General features: G+C 40.8%; 1 protein-coding gene across 1 annotated transcript in view; it reads right to left on the bottom strand.

Annotated features, from left to right (window-relative positions):
- Positions 1-12,273, bottom strand: part of pitx1 (paired-like homeodomain 1) — a 42,726-nt gene extending 30,453 nt beyond the window's left edge. Inside the window, exon 1 of the mRNA XM_072264483.1 lies at positions 12,268-12,273. The gene's annotated coding sequence lies outside the window, so the exon portion shown is untranslated. The remainder of the gene's footprint in view (positions 1-12,267) is intronic.
- Positions 12,274-12,692: the final 419 nt, after the last annotated feature.

Here is a 12,692-nt window from a genome sequence, read left to right as displayed (position 1 = left end):
TCATTGCCACAGATGGCTTTTGAGGTCAAATCATTGGGTATATTTAAAGTGGAAGCTGATAGATTCTTGATTAGTAAGGGGGAGGGGAAGGTTATGGAGAAAAGGCAGGAGAATGGAGTTGAGAGGAATATTAAATCTGCCAAACTAGAATGCTGATGCAGACTCAATGGGCCAAATGGCCTAATTCTGCTTCTATGATTTATGATCTCATGCTCTAATGGGGAATCGTAAACGTCAAATAATGTTGAGCATTTTCAGTATATTTAATCCTATTTCCCATGTTACATATTGTCAAGATATACATACATTTAATATCCTACTCAAAAATTTCTTATGTTAATGCTTATACTCAATGATTCTCTGCCCATTTCTTCTGCCTCATAGTGCATCTTTTATTTCTCTCATGCCTTTTCTAGCTGCCTTTCAGAAACAGCTTAGCTATTTAGCAGAAACAATTCTTTAGGTACTCTGTTTAACGTTCTAACAACTCTCCGCAAAGAACAATTCTCCCTGCATGCCTGCCAGATTTATTAGTACCTATTGTGTATTTATGAAGCCTAGTTTATGAATTCCTCACAATGTTATACTTTGAGAAGTTAGGCTGATGATTAGTTGCTTCCAGCCATTTGGCAGTGGCTTCTACATTGTGTGCAAAAGTATGCAAGAGAAGAAATTGGGGCAATTTATACTGTTTTTTTTTCATTTCTCCGATGCCTTATTATTGTCAACAAGACTAATAAGTTCTCACTGTTATAAATATAACCAGATTATCTTTTGGTACAGTTTAATATGCTATTTCTGGATTAAAAATCTACAATTTGATGAGAAATGCTGCAATTCTGCATGGAATTGTCAACATTTCTCCATGCGGTTGCCACAATGTTCTGGATTTTCACTTATTTCTAGCATTTCTCACAACAAGATCATTTGTCCCATCAAGTCTATGTCAGTCCTCTAGCTCCATCCTCCCACTTATTTCCCCCCCTCAACTCATCCTCTCTCACCTGCTTAACTATCTGCTTTATAGTTGGACCTCTGTGTTTGCAACTGACAGCCAATCCTGCTCACTACTCTTGTTAGCAAATTCCTGAGGGGAGGCCAAGGGCTGGAGAGTAAAATTGCTACCGTCTACAAGCAAGTATAGCAGAAAATCTGTCCAAAAGATTATGTATCATGTTGGATCTGATGTAACAAAATTATCATTCATTTCAATAAAATGGAAGAAGTGCAAAGTCATTTATATGTATTTATCTTGATGTACATTTGTTGAATTTATTCCATACTTTCAAGTGATATTAGCTTTTCCTAAATGTGTTAGTTTTTATTTGATTTTACATAATACATCATTTTTGATGGTGTGACTTCTATGGCTTTTGAACGCAAGTGACCATAGTGATGAAGCCCGAATCCAGAGGCTTTAAAGTGAGGAATATGATGATCAAAAGAGATGTAAGGAAACTGTTTGCACCCCAGTGGGTGTTGCCTGAGAAAATGGCAGAGGCACACATTTTCACAACATTCAAAAAATATTCACGCAAGCACGTCAATTGACAGGGCAAAGGTTATGAAGCATTCAGGTAAATGAGATTGTATACACCTAGTAGCCACTTTATTAGGTACCTGTTGTACACCTGCTCATTAATGTAAATATCTAATCTAATCAGCCAATCATGTGGTAGCAACTCAATGTATAAAAGCTTGCAGACATGGTCAAGAAGTTCAGTTGTTGTTCAGACCAAACATCAGAATGGGGAAGAAATGTGATTAAGTGACTAAGTGATTGTGGAATGATTGTTGGTGCCAGATGGGGTGATTTAAGCATCTCAGAAATTGCTCATCTCTTGGAATTTTCATGCACAACAGTCTGTAGAGTTTACAGAGAATGGTATGAAAAACAAAAGAAACATCCAGTGAGCAGTAGTTCTGTGGGCAAAAACGCTTTGCTAGTGAGAGAGATCAGAGGAGAATGGCCAAACTGGGTCAAGCTGTACCTGAAATAATCACGCATTACAGCAGTGATGTGCAGAGGGGCATCTCTGAACACAGAACATGTCAAACCTTTAAGTGGATGGGCTACTAGAAACATACATTCAGTGGCCACTCGATAGTCAGCATAGATATGGCAGCTGAAAAAAGTTTTCTGTGCTCCGTATCTCTATGACATCGGTGGTTTTCCCAAAAGCAAAATACTGCAGAAAAAGACAAGCTCAAATAAGAACAGAAAATGTTCAATAGGCCAGGCAGCATCTGCGGTGGTAAAAATGAAGTTAATGTTTTCGATTGATGACTTTGAAAAAGTTACTGTGTACATACATCTATTGATGCTTCTGGACACATCTTCAGTGATGTTCCTGGAATCATCGGGTGTTTCGGGTCTTTCAACATCATACAACCTCCTCCAGGTGACCCAGCCGGGGCTGATCAGACCCCAGCTTGTGTCCAGATGGCTAACTACTTATGACTCCATGGCTGCCCTCTTTTGAGCCACAGCCATCTTGAGGCCCTCTCTGCTGCATCGGTGGTACTGCGGATGGCTCTCCTCTTCCTCTCTCCCTCGATGCCCAAAATGCTGAAGGCTCTAACTAAAGAATGGGCTATGAATCCCTTACAACCAACCTCCAGTTGCTGACCAGTCCTGCGTACTTGGAGAGCTTCCTTTCAAAGGCCTCTTCCAAGCTATCTTCTCATGGGACTGTCAGCTCCAGCAGCACCACTTGCCTAGTAGACTCAGACACTAGGACAATGTCTGGTCGCAGGGTGGTGGCTGCGATATGGTTGGGGAACTTCAGCTGCCCTTCGAGGTCCACCAACAGCTGCCAGTCCCTTGTAGAGGTCAGAATGCCTGCAGATGTTCTTCTGGCGGGTATTGGCTGCTCCCCAGCTCTGACAAAGGCAATGGTCTGCTTGGAGGGTCGGGACCGCTTCGCCCACTCAACTCCTGCGCTGACGGCTTCAGCGATGGTCTTCAGGACCTGATCATGCCTCCACCTGTACCGTCCTTCTCCAAGTGCCCTTGCACAACCGCTGAGGATGTGCTCCAGGGTTCCTCGTTTGGAGCACAGTGGGCACGCAGATGACTCTGCCTTGCCCCATGTGTGCAGGTTTGATGGGCTTGGGAGCACATCGTACACTGACTGGATGAGAAATTGGATGCGGTGTGGTTCAGCTTTCCATAGATCAGCCCAGGTCACTTTCCTCTCAACCGCATTCTCCCATCTTGTCCAAGCTCCCTGTTGCTTCATTCCCACCACCTTGCAGGCTCTCATCTCCTCCACTACTGCTCTCACCCCCTCCCGAACTAGACAACGCCTTTCCTTCCCTCTGGTGTCCATTTGGGGAGTTGGAAAGGATCCTAGCCCAGCTCGGCCTTGTGTGACCACTCCCACCAGCCTCCTGTGACGCAGCCTCGCCTCTGCCTCCTGAACAGCTTCCTCTGCCCTCCACTTCCTGCCAGTACTTACTTGGATCCCTGCTCTAGCCACCCTCGGGTCACTTGAGTCCCTATACTGTAGCACTTCTCTGGCTCTTGTTACTTTGAATTCTTCCTCCAAGGATTTGAAGGGCAGTTGCAGTTTGTTGTGGTGTCCATAGAGTGCGATGCTGCTCAGGCTCTTTGGCAGCCCCAGCCATCTCCTGAGGTGGTTGCTAACCCTCCTCTCTGAGGTTTCGACTATCGAGATCGGAACTGCATAGACGAGGAGGGGCCACAAGATTCTGGGAAGAATGCCATGCTGATACACCCAGGCTTTAAACTTCCCAGGTAGGCCAGACTTGTCTACAGATTTCAGCCAGCCATCCAACTCGGTGCAAGTTGCCTGAATGGATGTTGTGTTCCTTAAAGAGCTGTCAAAAACTTTGCCTAAGCTCTTGACTGGCTTTTCTGTGATGGTTGGGATGGCTGTGCCTGCGATGCTGAACCGGAACTTGTTCTCCATCTTCCCTTTCCTCAGCACCATCGATCTTGATTTGGCAGGTTTGAAACGCATCCGGGCCCACTCCACCAGCTTTTTAAGCCCTTGCAGAATCCTCCGGCAGCCTGGGACTGATTCTGTGGTGACTGTGAGGTCATCCATGAATGCCCTGATAGGTGGTTGCCATTGAGCGGAATTCATTCTGGGCCCTCTGCACTCTGGTTCAGCAGACTTAGTGAGCATGTTCATGGCTAGGGAGAACAGTGTCACTGAGATAGTGCACCCTGTGATGATGCCAATCTCCACCTTGTGCCAGGTTGATGTAATTGCTCCTGAAGAGACCCTCATCCTGAAGTTGCTGTAATAATCAGTGATAAGGTATCTGATTCTGCTGGGGACGTGATATTTGGTCAGTGTGAGCTGCACCAGTTTGTGCGGAATGGAGCCATATGCATTTGCCAGGTCGAGCCACAACACTGACAGGTTGCCCTTGTTCTCTCTGGCCTCCCTGATGAGCTGTGTCACCACACTGATGTGCTCCAGACAGCCCGGCATCCCTGAAAAGCCACCCTTCTGGACTGATGTATCAATATAGGTGTTCTTTGCTAGGTAGGTGCACACCCGGTTAGAAACGGCACTGAAGAAGATCTTTGCCTTGACACACAGCAGGGAAATGATGCAAAACTGATCTATCTGGGTGACATTTTCCTCCTTTGGGATCCACACCCCTTCAGCTACTCTCCACTGTTCTGGGATCTTCCCCCTTCTCCAGAAGATTCTCAGGATCTTCCACAGACGCAGCAGGAGTTTGGGGCAGTTCTTGTACACTTTGTACGAGGTAAAAATACATGAAGCTTTAAGTTGCAGAGAAAGGAAAATAGAAGGCCCAGGAAAAATCAAATGACATGAGATCATGGGGCTGGTTGAAAGGCAATGATGAGGCAGGTGAATAACACAGGTATAGCTGGGAGAAGTGAAATTTGAACCTAGTAGAAGAGAAAAGATAATTTTATAAAGATTTGTCAGCTAACTCTGGCAACTGTCGAAGTTTTATCAGCAGGGCTTGCTATGCACAAGGCTCTGCTTATATACAGTATCCTACAACCAATAATCAGACTGGCCCTTACTAGCAAGTTGACAATGGAGATGCACTTATTGAGTAGGCCAAGTGGCTTACTGCTGGCTTGATATTCTGTGCTAGTTTCTTTAATCATAGCTACACTGAACATTATTAAGTAATACATGAGGCAGAAGAGCTCATCCAGTTGAATCATTATGTATTATGCAAAAATCAGGCTGCATTGTTGCCCATGAATACAGTACTTGAATAACAAAGCCTGCTTAGATTTTACACATATAAAATGGGAGCAAGGTAATCATCCTCTCTGGATGAAATTATTTTCATAATTTAAGAACTGGCAAATGACACTTAAAGGATTGACGGTGGATATGCAATGGCAAGCATTTAAAGGTTGCATGGATGAACTACAACAATTGCTCATCCCAGTTTGGCAAAAGAATAAATCAAGGAAGGTAGTGCACCCATGGCTGACAAGAGAAATTAGGGATAGTATCAATTCCAAAGAAGAAGCATACAAATTAGCCAGAGAAAGTGGCTCACCTGAGGACTGGGAGAAATTCAGAGTTCAGCAGAGGAGGACAAAGGGCTTAATTAGGAAGGGGAAAAAAGATTATGAGAGAAAACTGGCAGGGAACATAAAAACTGACTGTAAAAGCTTTTATAGATATGTAAAAAGGAAAAGACTGGTAAAGACAAATGTAGGTCCCCTACAGACAGAAACAGGTGAATTGATTATGGGGAGCAAGGACATGGCAGACCAATTGAATAATTACTTTGGTTCTGTCTTCACTAAGGAGGACATAAATAATCTTCCAGAAATAGTAGGGGACAGAGGGTCCAGTGAGATGGAGGAACTGAGCGAAATACATGTTAGTAGGGAAGTGGTGTTAGGTAAATTGAAGGGATTGAAGGCAGATAAATCCCCAGGGCCAGATGGTCTGCATCCTAGAGTGCTTAAGGAAGTAGCCCAAGAAATAGTGGATGCATTAGTGATAATTTTTCAAAACTCATTAGATTCTGGACTAGTTCCTGAGGATTGGAGGGTGGCTAATGTAACCCCACTTTTTAAAAAAGGAGGGAGAGAGAAACCTGGGAATTATAGACCGGTTAGCCTAATGTCGGTGGTGGGGAAGCTGCTGGAGTCAGTTATCAAAGATGTGATAACAGCACATTTGGAAAGCGATGAAATGATCGGACAAAGTCAGCATGGATTTGTGAAAGGAAAATCATGTCTGACGAATCTCATAGAATTTTTTGAGGATGTAACTAGTAGAGTGGATAGGGGAGAACCAGTGGATGTGGTATATTTGGATTTTCAAAAGGCTTTTGACAAGGTCCCACACAGGAGATTAGTGTGCAAACTTAAAGCACACGGTATTGGGGGTAAGGTATTGATGTGGATGGAGAATTGGTTAGCAGACAGGAAGCAAAGAGTGGGAATAAACGGGACCTTTTCAGAATGGCAGGCGGTGACTAGTGGGGTACCGCAAGGCTCAGTGCTGGGACCCCAGTTGTTTACAATATATATTAATGACTTGGATGAGGGAATTAAATGCAGCATCTCCAAGTTTGCGGATGACACGAAGCTGGGTGGCAGTGTTAGCTGTGAGGAGGATGCTAAGAGGATGCAGGGTGACTTGGATAGGTTGGGTGAGTGGGCAAATTCATGGCAGATGCAATTTAATGTGGATAAATGTGAAGTTATCCACTTTGGTGGCAAAAATAGGAAAACAGATTATTATCTGAATGGTGGCCATTAGGAAAAGGGGAGGTGCAACGAGACCTGGGTGTCATTATACACCAGTCATTGAAAGTGAGCATGCAGGTACAGCAGGCGGTGAAAAAGGCGAATGGTATGCTGGCATTTATAGCGAGAGGACTTGAGTACAGGAGCAGGGAGGTACTACTGCAGTTGTACAAGGCCTTGGTGAGACCACACCTGGAGTATCGTGTGCAGTTTTGGTCTCCTAATCTGAGGAAAGACATCCTTGCCATAGAGGGAGTACGAAGAAGGTTCACCAGATTGATTCCTGGGATGGCAGGACTTTCATATGAAGAAAGACTGGATGAACTGGGCTTGTACTCGTTGGAATTTAGAAGATTGAGGGGGGATCTGATTGAAACGTATAAAATCCTAAAGGGATTGGACAGGCTAGATGCAGGAAGATTGTTCCTGATGTTGGGGAAGTCCAAAACAAGGGGTCACAGTTTGAGGATAAAGGGGAAGCCTTTTAGGACCGAGATTAGGAAAAACTTCTTCACACAGAGAGTGGTGAATCTGTGGAATTCTCTGCCACAGGAAACAGTTGAAGCCAGTTCATTGGCTATATTTAAGAGGGAGTTAGATATGGCCCTTGTGGCTACGGGGATCAGGGGGTATGGAGGGAAGGCTGGGGCGGGGTTCTGAGTTGGATGATCAGCCATGATCATAATAAATGGCGGTGCAGGCTCGAAGGCCGAATGGCCTACTCCTGCACCTATTTTCTATATTTCTCTATGTTTCTATGTAAGAATGATTAATTTTTAGAAATTAATTTGCAACAAAGCAATTTCAAAGATAATATTAAAGCATTTCCATTCTAATTGAATATTGCAAAAAATTAGCAAAGCTGGCTATAATATTATGAAATATTTTGACATTTTGAATGTAAAAATATTTATATTTTTGGATGTTATTTGTTAAAAGAAAGACACCCCATGGGAGATTTCCGTGTAAAGCATCAATTGTATTAACATGGATAAATTTTGTTAATCACAATATTTACAGAAGTTTTGGAATAGGTCATAGAAGTATTTATATTCTTTCCTGAATAGGAACAAACAAACAACTGTATGCTGAAATAGTTCAACAACTTGGAGTTTCCGGGCCAGCTTAGAACTTCATCAATTATAATCTTTGAATATCACTGCTTCTTTGTAATTATTATACAGTACTATATTGATATCTGCCCAACCATCTTCTTTTCCCTAAATTGATCATATTTATTCCTCTGCTGCACCAGATGCTAATGCACCTTCACCTCTGTATTTTCTGACCTGCAAATGCTTCAGTTTTAAAATCTAATATTTGCTCTGAATGCCTTCTATGTCTTTTTCCCTGATATTGTCAGCACACGGCAGAATGAACGAATTCTGTGGATATTACTGGATCTTCAGCAGCTGACCCATGCTTTTAGCCAGGAGATGCCGCAGGGAATGAGAACAATAAAATGTTTTTGTTGATAGAGTGACAGACGAAACTAAACTGAAGTTCTTTAAGTTAGAACACTAAAGATACTTATACAAGGCATGTAGGCCACCAAATTAAAAATACATATACTTACATAGAGATCCAAGTGTGCTCAGATTAAGTATTCTACAGTCATGTACAAAATTCCAATAATCACCACGGAAATACAATCAGTAGTCACTCTATTAGGTACAGAAGTGGAACTCAGTGTGATTTTCTGCTGCTGTAGTCCATCCACTTCAAAGTTCAATATGTTGTGCATTCAGAGATGCTCTTCTGCACACCACTTTTGTAATGTGTGGGTATTCCAGTCACTATCATTTTCCTGTTCCTGTCAACCTGAACCAGTCTGTCCATTCTCCTCTGACCTCACTCATTAACAAGACGTTTTCACCCACAGAATTGTTGTTCACTGGATTTTTTTTGCACCATTCTCTGTAAACTCCAGTGATAGCTGTGCGTAAAAATCCCAGATCAGTTGTTTCTGAGATACTCAAACCACCCCATCTGGCACCAACAATCAGTCCATGGTCAAAGTCACCTAGGTCACATTTCCGATGTTTGTTCTGAACAACAATTGAACCTTTGGCCATATATACATTTTTTTTTTGCATTGAGTTGCTGCCTCATGATTGTCTAATTAGATAATTGCATTAACAAGCATACGTGCAGGTGTACCTATTGAAGTGGCCACTGAGCGGGGTTACCAGAAGTACTGGCTGTGCAAATGCAGGGGAAAAGCCTTTACAAGATCAGCATACACAGTAACCAGAGCAATTATAACTCTGGTGAGCCTTATACCAATTTTTAGGAGAGTAGTCCTTTGCAGAACCTGTATAACATTCTTATTTCTTGCATTAACCAGCTCTGTGATTGAACTTTCCAATTTAACAGATATTTTGCCCAAATTTTGGGTAGTCATTGTTGTGTATATTCACTATGAACTAGACGGAATTATGCCCTAACTCATTTTATTATGAGTTTCAAAATGTACGGACAGTTTCAAATAGAAATAAAACAGTTATCCAGACTACATGCTAATTACACACCTCTAGTTCTAGCTTCTGGGTTGTATTTTGTTTGCATTTTGCATTGATTAATGATAACGTGACCCTTACTTTTATCAAGTAGTCACAAAAGTACTATAACTTGTTACATCTGGAGATTTTCCAACTGAGCACCTTGAGACTGTGCCAATCATAACATTAATTAAAGTGCCACAACTATATTTGGTGTTAGGTAGCCAATGGACCTACATAGTCATTCACTTGCTCTTTTTCATTATTTTAGAGTATGCAGTGGGAATGGGGATTGAAAATGCAATATCTTTCATCTATGGCAGTCTTTCTCGAACTCTGCTTAATTTTAAATAGGTACCTTATTTCATTTCTGTCAATGCTATAGTATTATGGTAAAAACCCAAAGAAAACAAAGAAAGAAAAGTTATATAAAACGTCACACTGAGCTAAACTGAACTGAAGAACCAAAACATTAAAATGCTTGTAAATGCTATAAAATGTATGCACTCAGGATGGTGCCTCTCAGACTGAATTTATATTGTGTTCCCTGGGAGCTCCAAAAGGTTTAAGATAGCTGGTTGGGGTTCTCACACCTTAGGGATTTAGGAGACTTGGCAGTCTTCTAAACACTGAGTAAGACTATTTTTATATTGCTATGCCCACCCAAGATCAGACTGTGTCAAAGTAGCTATCAAGATGTAAAAATGCATCCCTTTTTCTGTATTTTATGCTTTTGATTATTACCTGTGGTAATTTTGTATAGGTGTTACTTAGGCATGTTTAGAAATTTTTACTCTTCAGTTTTGAAAATAAGAAGTCCCTGCACCTATTGTCAGGGTTAGATCACATTTTTGGTGTTCTATTGCAGGTGCCAGTTTCTAGGCTGCTCAAAACCACCAGTTTCAAAGATTCAAGTCTGGTTAGCAAGAGTGACTGAAAGATATCAATAAGCACACTGATATCTTACTTTCACTGAAAATTAAGAAGGAGGATTATATGTGTCCATTGCATTGGAAGAGATCCTGCAACTGGCAGTGTGAAGGAGATAAATTAATGCACAGATGTCAAATGATGTCATAACTGAAGAACTCTTGAGTATCTCCTGATAATCATTCAACTATCTTACACAGCTAAGCCCAGTAACTCCTCCCATCCTTGTCTCCCTTCCATCTTAAGTTAGGAAAACAAGTTTATGACCTGAAAATCAAAATGGGTGTTGTATTTTTGAAAGATGAAGTGATGACATAACTCACTTTCAGGATGTCTAGGTTGAATTTGGAAAAAGTATTATTTTCCCAGTTTCATCAAAAAGCTTAAATGACAGACAGGTTTCACAAAAATCTGCAGCACATAATGGGATGCAACCTGTTGTCAGTTGCATTTCAAAAGTTGCAATGCATAAACTTCATTACCTGTAAAGGAAGAAGGGGAGCACAAAACTCAGAGGCACTGTCAGTTGAATTGGATAATCTTTTCTTCTGAGCTCTTTTAATACGATCTTTGTTCATTTAATTAACTTAGAAACATTGAATGCAAATGAAGATAAACTAAAATATGAATCTACACAAATACCATTTCGATTTACAACACCTAACATTTTATGCTCCAAACTGAACATTTTCTTGAATATTTTGTCCTTTAACAAGAAGCAGAATTTTGGTACAGCGTAAAAAAGATGTCTGTCATTTATGGTTAAAGTATGATAAACACACACACAGGAGGAAAACACATGTATCAGCAAGTGCAGTGGAACTTCGCAATTCCAGCTTTTTGTAAATTTTAATTCATTCTAGCTTAACGCTGGTAAAAAGTCCAGCCAATTGACTATGACAGGCATTTTAGTTAGAATGTAAACTGTAGTGAGAAATTTAATTTTGTTTATTGAAATTCTTGGTTTTTCAGTTGGAAGCTATATTCGTCCAGATACTTGATTTGGTTTGGCTTCTTTGATCCTCAAGCACTTTTACAGCTGTGACCATTACGGCAACGCGCATGGTGAAAGTGATTAATATTGAACCCGAGAATACAATTTATTATTTGAAAACTTCAGAACATATAAGACATGAGTGGCCACACATATGAAGTGAACTTCATTACTTGCAATAACTGAAAACATAAAGACTGGATTCTCTCTTTTTAAAATATAATTGCTGTCGCAAACTTTCCTCTATATTTCACTTTTCAAGCTGTTTTTTTAAAATCGTTGGCTACATCCTCCATTGTACAGAGGCAGATATGTGTAACTCAGTAATTCTGTAGTTACCATAACCAGAGATAGAATTAACTGTTTGTTATTCAAATTAGAATGAAGTCGTTTATTTTTTTTAAAATAATTAACAATATGGATCGATCTGTGCAGCAGTAAAATAATATTGTCAGAACCAAATTTCAGGATTTATTCAGGAGTGATTATCCGGAAGTTACAATTCAATTTATACAAGCGACTTATCTGATTTGGTTTTCATACTTTGATCGACAGAGATTATACAGCAGTGCCTCAACACATATGATGTTACTTTTTATTCCATGAAGATGCCAGTTAATCATTGACTCCCCTATGTGTATCCCAAATCTTCATTTCATATCGAAAACGTAAAAGAAGCTTAAGGAAATTATGTTCACTTCCAGTTAACTTTGGATATGGTGCAAGCACAGCGGAAACTAATGTCTGATTTGCCAAATGAATTCGGGATAACTTATCTGCCTGTTTGTGGGTCTGATTTAAAATATTCCAAAGGAATACTAAGTGCAGACTTGAACAAAATAAGACCGACAAATACCACTGATTACTAACAATAAGCAATTAAACCTGAAGCCGTGAATCGGAAAGGTGACCTGCAAACAAATCCGTTTTTGGATTCTAGTTGCAAAGAAATCGATTCACCTCACTTAATTCCCGAATAATATTTTACGTTTTCCCTTTAAAATCAAGCCCAGTCAGGGATGTTTTTAAAAATTTCCCTCAAAGCCACACGATAATGAACTTACTCCCGACATATTAAGCGCCTCTGAAACCGTTTTTCTTACCTGAATCTGCGCCACGGGCCTGAAGTTTCCAGTGATGTCTCGCTCTCGCCTGGGATTTGGATCTCTGCTAAAACAATAAAAATGATCATCATTTGGTTCAAACATAAACGTGAAATACTATTAAATATTCTGTAGCATCAATTCATGTTTTCAGTCTGGTTAATTCACAGATAGAAACGGCAAATTAACTAATTCCTTGTTCGATCGAGGCTTCGATGTCCGTGTTTATTCAGTAAATTGCTACAATCATTTTTCTGTGAAACGGGTGGAGACAGAGGTGCCCGGACGGAGAAGACTAATATCTACAAGCAAACGATTTTTAGGTGGAAGTAAATCTCTTTTAGTTTAGAGAAGTGTAATGATTTTTTTTTAAACAGAGCAACACACACACAATGCTGGAGGAACTCAAGCAGATCAGGCAGCAT

The sequence above is a fragment of the Mobula birostris genome, chromosome 7 (assembly GCF_030028105.1).
Source record: "Mobula birostris isolate sMobBir1 chromosome 7, sMobBir1.hap1, whole genome shotgun sequence".
In the NCBI taxonomy this organism is placed as follows: domain Eukaryota; kingdom Metazoa; phylum Chordata; class Chondrichthyes; order Myliobatiformes; family Myliobatidae; genus Mobula; species Mobula birostris.
Note: the sequence above shows the minus strand (reverse complement) of the source record. Positions and strands in the feature narration are given on the sequence as shown.